This window comes from Amia ocellicauda, chromosome 1 (assembly GCF_036373705.1).
Source record: "Amia ocellicauda isolate fAmiCal2 chromosome 1, fAmiCal2.hap1, whole genome shotgun sequence".
Lineage (NCBI taxonomy): Eukaryota > Metazoa > Chordata > Actinopteri > Amiiformes > Amiidae > Amia > Amia ocellicauda.
Window position 1 is genome coordinate 36531643 of NC_089850.1, and position 10049 is coordinate 36541691.

Genomic DNA, 10049 nt, shown 5'->3' on the forward strand with positions numbered 1-10049 from the left:
AAGGTCTAAGGGAATTCATTCTTGTATCCTGGAACAGAGGTTACCCGGGGACCGGAATACAATGTGCTGAGGTGCTGTTTTGTCCAGAACATAACCTTCAGCATAATTACAGGTGACAATGCACTCGAAGCCTCTATCAATGGCAGATTTCCAGTAGATACAGTCTGTACTGTTCCTGTAAAATGACATAAATGGGCTCATATCACCAGGCAACAACATGCAGAATCAGATGACCAGAAGGGGACTCACACACTCCAAACCTGTTGTATAACCCAGTCCAAAATCATGTGCAGTGACACTGGTAAACTGCACAATGGAAAACTATGAAGTTGCACACTTTCTAGAAACATCGTAACTGTATTGATTTAGGGGAGCTATTAAATGCTGTTCATTGATTAGTCTGCTTTTCCAAAGATCTAAAACTGGTTAAACCTTCAAATTTAGTAACACAAATTCCCTTTTAAAGATAGCCTAACTGTTTTTTTTTAAATAATAAAAATAAAAAGGGATTCCATTCCTTTTTCAATCCTCCTTACTAAAATGTATTGGTTCCTTAGAAGAATTGAAAACAGGCTCATCAAGTGCATTTCAATTGTCCTGCAGATCGCCTGTTCACTGAATCACTGGCAATTAATCCGCACAGAGATGTTTTTGAATGCATCAGCTAGATAACACCTGATGATGAGGAATGCAGCCCAAACAAGCTGTGCACTAAAATAATACAGCCTACACTTATCTATCCAGGCAAACTAAATGAGTCCATTGTGTTGATCCTTTTTTTCTGATTAAACCTCAGGCTCCAGTCAAAACAGCAGAAAAAATAACAAACACCAGCCGGCAGAGACTGTGACCAGGCGTTTACGGTAAACTCTTGCCTCACAGCACACAGCTGAGCTCAGGTTGTTGATGGTTATTGTACCCACTCTGAGAGCGTCTCGGATACAGCATGTTTGGCACATTTGTTTATTCAATCCTTCCACCACACGCTCTCCTTTTCCATTTAATATTTCCTTTCTTTTGTATGTTACTACGGCGGTTTTCCACTTCTTTTCAGAGACTTTTGTTTTATAGTGTACTGTGACGCATTTCCTTCCATTGTCACAAATGCAGCCACTCTAGTGTTGTGGGTTATTCACATTCAAACCACATCTCACTGGCTGGGGGTTGAGAGGGTGTGTGTGTTTGTTAGGGGGGGGTTATTCTACTGCGTGTCAATCTGCTCTGCTGTCAAAGGCTGTAGACAGCACTGGGATGGTGCCAATATGGTGGGTTGTTTCACCTGCTTGTCTGACACCTGAGGATGCCTGGTTGGTATTAAATGCAGCCCACTTACTTGAAAACGTAGAAATCATAACACAGTTTAAGAAGAAAAAAAAATGTTGTCAACCAAAGCAGAATCGGGGAACGCATCTCCATTTTTAATAGGAAACAAACAGACCGTTGCCATGTCATCAGATGTATTTTAATGACTTGAGCACTTGTGCTTTTGCCTTTTCATGCAAATAAAGAGCCAGGTCTCATTTGTGACACATTTAAACCATCAATGATGTTATCACACACAGACATACACCCAGGTGAGCAACACCTCACATATTTAACATTGTGCTAAACAATATTTGGACTCAGATAACATAATATCAAAGAAGAGATCAGCAAGACGTTAATGACGTTTCCTTTTGGTTTTCATAGGGACAAACATGTCATATGAACAAGAGCTCCTTTCCCAACACAATGCCCTCCCTCCATGGGAACACCAGGGTATTGCTTTGGATTTTCTGGTCCAGAGGGAAGTGTGTCTACTACTGCTTTACTGACAGCACTACATTTCTCTTCTAAATACCAACCAGACACAGGTGTCCAATAACAACAGTATGAATTTCTCTTTCAATTCCGTTAATGGAAGGTATATCAGTTTATAGAAGGGCTTGTGTTGTCAGGAACTCATATTTTGAATGACTGTTGATTCCAAGAACTTCAGTTATGAGTTCAAATAGAAATAAAGTATGTAGGTATAGTTTATATGTATTGTATGAATCTAATTACAATATATGACTATGGTTCATAACGACTGTATGTAACTGATGTGCCTTTGAAGTGAAATTATTCTGATTTTGTTTGATTTGGTATGTGCAAAAACAGGATCCCTTAGGGCTGGAATGTTAACACGGTGCTGTTTTGTGTTAGCCTCATTACTCTGCATTAGTAGTCAAGGAAACAAGCTATGACCAAAAAATAAAAAAAATAAAACAAATGAGGGTGGGTTTATAATATAGATCAGCTGTTACGGCATCAGACTCGGCTCTGCGTGGCAGCTGTTTGGCAGAGGATCTCTGAATGGTTCTTGCTTACATTATTAGATTCAAGGTCTTCAGACACAGAGCTGCGCTAGTCGTCTGCCCACCGTTTACTCTCTCCTCGGACTGAAAGACCCAACTCACCCACGTGTTGGGGTTCTGCATGTTTACCCACTTATCAGCAAAGCATTGGCACAGTTAGCCCAGCCAGCCATACTAACTTTGTCAGTCTTGTTAGCTTTTAGAACAGCCTGCAGCACTGGAAACTATGTTTTGTGTAAGATGGATAGAGATACGTCAGAGGTACTGCCTATCCCTGATACATAAAACATTTAGTACTTTTTAAAGTTTTTAATTAAATATTCTAAGCAATTTTGTACTCTATGTTCTGTATTCATTTCTTTATTTATCTTTCCAGTAGATGTTTATGTGTCCTATTTTAAGCAATTATAACAATTTTCTTAAGATAAGAAAATGTCTGACATGCGGTGCTCAATTGCAAGGTGCGGCATGTTGTCTGGTGGTTTTTATGCTCCTGACTATTGCGCTGTCAGATTGATAGTGATATTGCCAGAGACACAGACATCATGGCTAGGCAAATGCATCAATATTGGCATGCTTGGCACTGGGAGATTGTTAGCAAATAGTTGGGTTGATATTTCCCTTTCATTTCTGACTTGCGCTTCAATTCCCCTCAGTGTTTACAACTTGCAAAGACAAATATGTATTCTGCACTTTATTGATTTATCAAGCACCAAGGCATTTTATTTGCATCCAGCCTTGTCCTAATTATACCCTAATCAGGGCTCATTACAGGGTGTGACTAGGGTGGGCTGACGTTGGTGGTGCCTTTGTGTCTTAGATCTTCTGTAAAGGAAGCTGTGCCCCGGGATTAAGGATTTAGGTGAAGATTATTCTGTAAAGGCTTCAATCTGGATCAGGAGTAAGAGGGACATCCACCTCACAGCTCAGCAATGCAGAGGAAGGTGGTGTTAAAACAGCTACCTTGTCCAGGTCCAGTTCTAGGTGCCAACTCTGTATGAACCAGTGTTTATGAGCTGGCACTCCTTGTGGCTTGCTTTCCAGTGTGGCCGAGAGTTTCAGCTGAGATGTCAGAGGAAAAATTGGATCCTCTCATTAGCTGTGACAAGGCAGAATTCCTGAATGGAGGTGTGGTGTGCTGGAAGGGTGATGAAGAAATGAAAATATAGTACATTTGGGGAATTTACTATTGGATTCTTCTTGTTGTCCTCATTCTTCAGCTTTTCCGTCTTGTTGTTGTTTCTCTGTCGTTATAGATGTGGTTTTAATATTCCTGCTTTTGACTCTTGCTTAAAATAGTTGACCGCAAGTGAGTTTTGATTGGCTGTAGGGCCTTCTGTCATGCTACACTTCTTATACTCTTATAGTTGTGTGCTTTGCATGCCTGGTACGAATATAAGGACAGCTGATAAGATCCAGCTCTGGATGAGGTCATGCTTGGAATGTGCTGAGACAAATTCTGATTCAGCGACCAACCATTTTGTGGGAATTGTTTTTGGATTAAGCCTGCTGATGAAACATGCTTCAGAACTCTAAAGTACTGCTCTGTTTGTTTTGGGAGAATCCAGGAGAGAGTTGTGTTCTCCTCTCTGACTGTGTGACAGGGCTCCCCGGCACTGGAGCCTGATCAAGCACATTCCTGCCTGTACTGTGGGAGTCAGGAGGGACAGTCCTCATGAGGCATGAGGGTGTGTGTGTGTGTGTGTGTGTGTGTGTGTGTGTGTGTGTGCATATACACTCACCTAAAGGATTATTAGGAACACCATACTAATACTGTGTTTGACCCCCTTTCGCCTTCAGAACTGCCTTAATTCTACGTGGCATTGATTCAACAAGGTGCTGAAAGCATTCTTTAGAAATGTTGGCCCATATTGATAGGATAGCATCTTGCAGTTGATGGAGATTTGTGGGATGCACATCCAGGGCACGAAGCTCCCGTTCCACCACATCCCAAAGATGCTCTATTGGGTTGAGATCTGGTGACTGTGGGGGCCAGTTTAGTACAGTGAACTCATTGTCATGTTCAAGAAACCAATTTGAAATGATTCGACCTTTGTGACATGGTGCATTATCCTGCTGGAAGTAGCCATCAGAGGATGGGTACATGGTGGTCATAAAGGGATGGACATGGTCAGAAACAATGCTCAGGTAGGCCGTGGCATTTAAACGATGCCCAATTGGCACTAAGGGGCCTAAAGTGTGCCAAGAAAACATCCCCCACACCATTACACCACCACCACCAGCCTGCACAGTGGTAACAAGGCATGATGGATCCATGTTCTCATTCTGTTTACGCCAAATTCTGACTCTACCATCTGAATGTCTCAACAGAAATCGAGACTCATCAGACCAGGCAACATTTTTCCAGTCTTCAACTGTCCAATTTTGGTGAGCTTGTGCAAATTGTAGCCTCTTTTTCCTATTTGTAGTGGAGATGAGTGGTACCCGGTGGGGTCTTCTGCTGTTGTAGCCCATCCGCCTCAAGGTTGTACGTGTTGTGGCTTCACAAATGCTTTGCTGCATACCTCGGTTGTAACGTGTGGTTATTTCAGTCAAAGTTGCTCTTCTATCAGCTTGAATCAGTCGGCCCATTCTCCTCTGACCTCTAGCATCAACAAGGCATTTTCGCCCACAGGACTGCCGCATACTGGATGTTTTTCCCTTTTCACACCATTCTTTGTAAACCCTAGAAATGGTTGTGCGTGAAAATCCCAGTAACTGAGCAGATTGTGAAATACTCAGACCGGCCCGTCTGGCACCAACAACCATGCCACGCTCAAAATTGCTTAAATCACCTTTCTTTCCCATTCAGACATTCAGTTTGGAGTTCAGGAGATTGTCTTGACCAGGACCACACCCCTAAATGCATTGAAGCAACTGCCATGTGATTGGTTGGTTAGATAATTGCATTAATGAGAAATTGAACAGGTGTTCCTAATAATCCTTTGGGTGAGTGTATGTGTGGAGTGTGTGCATGCGTTGGGCATTTGTCAATGGCAAGCTGGCCTGGCACTTACTAACTGTCAGGGCGCAGGGTGGCACTTCATCACCAGCTGCCATTGACAACTGGGCTTTGAGAAGGAAGAGAGTCTTGAAGAGGCAGTCAGCAACATCTAGACCATTTCTGTTGTACAGTCTGAGGCTCCACAACAGCAACAACTGCAATTATTCAGGCTGATGCATTCACCTCAGAGAAATAAGATTGACTTTTATATCTTTGTTGAATCATGGTGCCTTTGAACAGCTATTTTTGTTTGTTCTCCATTCTTTGTGTCTTTGGGGTTGCTCTTGAGTGAGATCTTGAGTGGGTAGTTCTCCCAGAAGAGACTGGCACCCAATGGAGCAAGGTCTACCAGTTCTGGTCTTCAATACCCCAGGGTATTCTATTTTTTACTACTTACTAAGCCAATTAACCTTAACCTGGATCCTTTCATTCAACGAAAAAGGTACCTAGTAGATGTTGTATAATTATGATTATATAATGTTGTATGTTTCAAGAAATCTGCAACTTTAAATGTTGGTCTAATTAAAGAAAATATTCCTTCAAGTTAATAGTTTAATAATATCGAAAGTAAGTCAGGTGCAATGAAAACCAGAAGGCACTGCTGTCACTGGAGTACAAGGCATTGAGAAGCACAGGATGGTGCCACTCACTGTGATAGTGCTCTTTATCTATGGATTCTTCTGTAGAATATGGTCTGACTCCGCATACAGATGACCAGAAAGCAAATGTTTACAAAGTACTATAAACTTCTGATTCCTTTTCCTTTCATAAATCATCATTGTATCTCTTTCCAGATTGTTGGCGTCTATTTTATAGCACATAAGATACTCGTTTTATCAGGAACACGCACTTCAGTCATTTTATTTTGGAAGGAAATATGTTTGTAATGATGCATTTAGCGCTTACGCAGTTGAGCCCCATGTGTGTAAGTGGGCTTTGGACTCCCTGCTGACGTGTCTTGTCGTTTCCAGCTTCATTCATTCATACGCTGCTGCAACACAGGGATCAGGGAGATATTTACATACCTCAGATATGTGTCACTAATGGCTGTCTATAAATATGTGCTGCAAGCAGCATGGCTAAAACACACGGGCCAACTACGCACGTAAACCCAAATTAAAATAGGCCCGGTGCGTATCTGCATGAGGAATCATTTCCGATTATCCCAGGTCTCTCTTTTTCCACGTCCTTATTTTAGGTGGCGATCGATACTAGTAATAGCGTCTATATCTCAGATTTAATTCGCCTCACATCCTGCACTAATTCAGTTTTCCAACTTGAAGGAAGATCATACCTCGCCAGACGCTGCTGTGACGTTGGCGGCAGCGAGGGACCCGCGTCAGAGACTGCCGGCCCCCTGGCCCCCGCCCTCGGTGCGACGATAATCCGATCCCAGGCGCCAGCGCAGCGGGGCCGGTGGAGCTGAGGCACAGGGACCACAGCATCCCCACAGCGCGGGTCCGAGGAGCCAGCCACACCTGGGCCGGCCCTACACGGCAAATAATCATACATTACTATTATTATTACTGCTTTGAGAAAGTATTTAATATCCTAGCCATGTACAATATCTGCATATAAACGAAATAGCCTAATTCGTTTCGGGTTGACTTGTGAGAACATTAAAGAAACGAAAAAGTGTTACAGGTAAATGTTTCCATGGTCTCTTTTGGGTACGTGCCGTGCGTAAAAGCTTGCCTTGATCTGCTGTTGGAAATGCAGCGTCGCACCCGTGTCCTTGCGGGTTGGAGACGTGACGGCACGCATGGCATCTCCCTACACACTGCTGAAGGCCAGGTGCACGCATGCGTTACTCAGTGCGCTGCGGCCCTGTGAAGCCCTGGCACTAAGACTCGGCATCGCTCGCATGGCAGACATTCCTGGCATTGTGTCCAGTCAATGGACGAGCCTCTGCTGCGTGTCGGGACTTGACCCTGGCCGCTGCATCCTGCCGGCCTAATCTCCCGGATGCGGACATCAAAGAAAACTGCCCAGTTTACTCTTCAAATAAATGCCACTTCTCTCAACTTCCACAACCCTGTCTGGAAAATCCAAAACCAATTTCCCGGTAATGCAACAGCCCCTCAAGGAGGCCTCGGCTTTATTGGATTGGGCGTTTAAAAATAATAATGACACAGATAGACATTACATCGCTGTGAGGACAGTGTGTGTTAGCTGGAAATAAAAGCAACTTGAGCGCTGGAGAGACTACAGCACACGCGTCGTGGTGTTTCGTCCATCCAAGTCTCTGGATAGATCATAAGCAAAGGGAAATATCATTTTACATGATTGCTGAACTCCAAGCGATAAACTTATGCCAGTGACATCATAGCTTCCGAGAAATGACATAGATCATAGACTACACAATAATGTATTCAATATAAAGAAGGGGAGAAAATCACTACAGGAAATGTGTGAACACACCCAGCCACCCACACATGCATACACAGAGATAGCGAGACAGAAAAGAAAGATCGTATTTGGGATAAAGGGAGGAGAGGTGTGCGCCCTGCTTCGGTGTGTGTGGTTGGGGCGCTGTGCACGTTTGCGCTTCCTTTCAGATCTAATCTCGGTATCTGCCGTGGACGCTGGTTCCCTTCAGAGACTGGGGGGTGTTTTATCAGCAGGCTGCCCCACGCCATTGCTCACAGCCCATGACGCGTGTGCCTGACACCTGTGCGCCTCTGGGATCCTCCGATGACCGCCGCTTTCCGTCGTCCCCTCAGCCCACCACATCTTATTAACAGAGCCGATCCCTCCCGTAACCCCCTACCCAGAGTCTGTTTTTCCATGCGGGTTGCTGTCACTTGACACGGGGAGCCGGGATGGAAACTGCTCATGTGCCTAACCAGTCAGTCGGTCACACTGGAAAATATGATGTATGCTGTTGATAAGAAAACAAAAACAAAAAGACGTTTGCAAGCCGTATTTCTAAGAACGGGTGAGGCACTGACAGTTAAGGAGCCGACTTTTGTTTTGTATCGGTAAAAAAATATTGGTTTCAATCTGGTTTATAAATGTATGTTCTGTCTTTCCTGTGTAAGGACAAAACAGACCACCAATAAATCAATCAATCAAACAAAAACAAATACACAGTCGATGCTGTGCGTAAAGAAACTAGATAGATACTTGTTTCCGATGCGAGGAGGCGAGATCAATGCCAGGATCAATTGCAATGGCACTCATGCCCCCTAGCCATCTGCGGGTATGCTGTATAGCATGGTTTTGGCAAACATCGAGTGAATCAAACAGGCTTAGTCTATCTAATGTGTCGGTTCTGTTCTCCAGACTTAAAATAGAAACCATATAAGATTGGATTGTAATTAATACAGCATTTAAAACCTTCAAAGTGTCCAATTTGTTATCTTAAAGTATATACGGTTTGTCGGCATATCCATTAAACACAATCCTCATGATTTAAAGTCGTCGCTCGGGGGGTCGTATTATCAACAACTCTCTTGCTTTTAATTCATTTGAATGTATATTATTTTAAAGTAAACCAATTAAATCTTTCTTGGCTGGACTGCTAGGGGAGCAGTGTATATCCTCTGGACGGTGTGTGTGGTAAATAAGCCCTACACTTATAATAAAGATATATGGATCCATTGATACACTGTGACGGCCCCCTAGGGTACAGCAACAGCGGCTATTACCTTGACATAGATTCTCAGCGACAGAAGGAAGAACGACTTGATTCGCTTATATCCACTGGATGGATGAGCATCTCGAAAGCATAGATGGAAAGAAAAGGGGTGGGGGGTCATATAGGTATGTGAAATATTTTGATTCCATGGTTTTACCTTAATATAATTGTGTGTGTGTGATGTTTTTCAAATCGGTAGGCTGTAACTATGCATTGGCGGGGTTGATCTGTCTGTGCAGATAGGGGCTGCCAGTCCGCAGGGCCGGCGGATGAGGTGGCGAATGGGGCGGATGGCACGGCGCTGTTTGAACTCGCAGGGTGACAGAGAGCTCCGCAGCCGCCACTTCGGGACGTTGTACAAATAATCCAATTACTGCAACAGCTCGACATGCGCCGAAGCTGGTGGTGGCCGCGTTTGATGAGCTGCTGAAGTGACTGAAGATTGACACAGTTGAAGCACTTGTGTGATTATCTCTCTGTACCGCTGGCGACATCTATCTGTTCCCCGGGCTACAGATATGGGCATGCATTAAATTCCTAAAGCTCTTCTTTACGAGAAGATATTGTAGAGCCAGAACACTTCAAAGCAACGTGGCGTGTGCTAATCTTTTTTTTCTTCCGTAAGATTAGACATTTATAAGTAAGACTGTATCCAAGCAATGAATGGGGAGGCGGGGATTAAAAAAATGCAACTTGAATTTAAAATCTATCAAATTAAGCATGAACATAATTAAATACGTTAATACATACAATGTAGAACATTACTTTATTTGCATCCCGATTGTAATGCTTTGCAGCTGTGTACCAGAGCTTTGATTATTCTTCTCCATGTAATTGAACTGTTCTTTTTAAGTTTGGGCCACAACGATTAAGGAAACACATTAACGGTATAGCCTCCTGAAAGGGCTTTCTCCATTTTCTTCTATATTCGTTCACACGTTTGCACGGCAGGTGAACACAGCGGCGCACGCAAACCCCTTCATTTTATTAGGGAAGTAAACCAGTGAGGGGAGAAGGGAATCCCTCCTTTCTGACGTCACTTTAACCAAGGAAACCCAAGCGCGTGTTC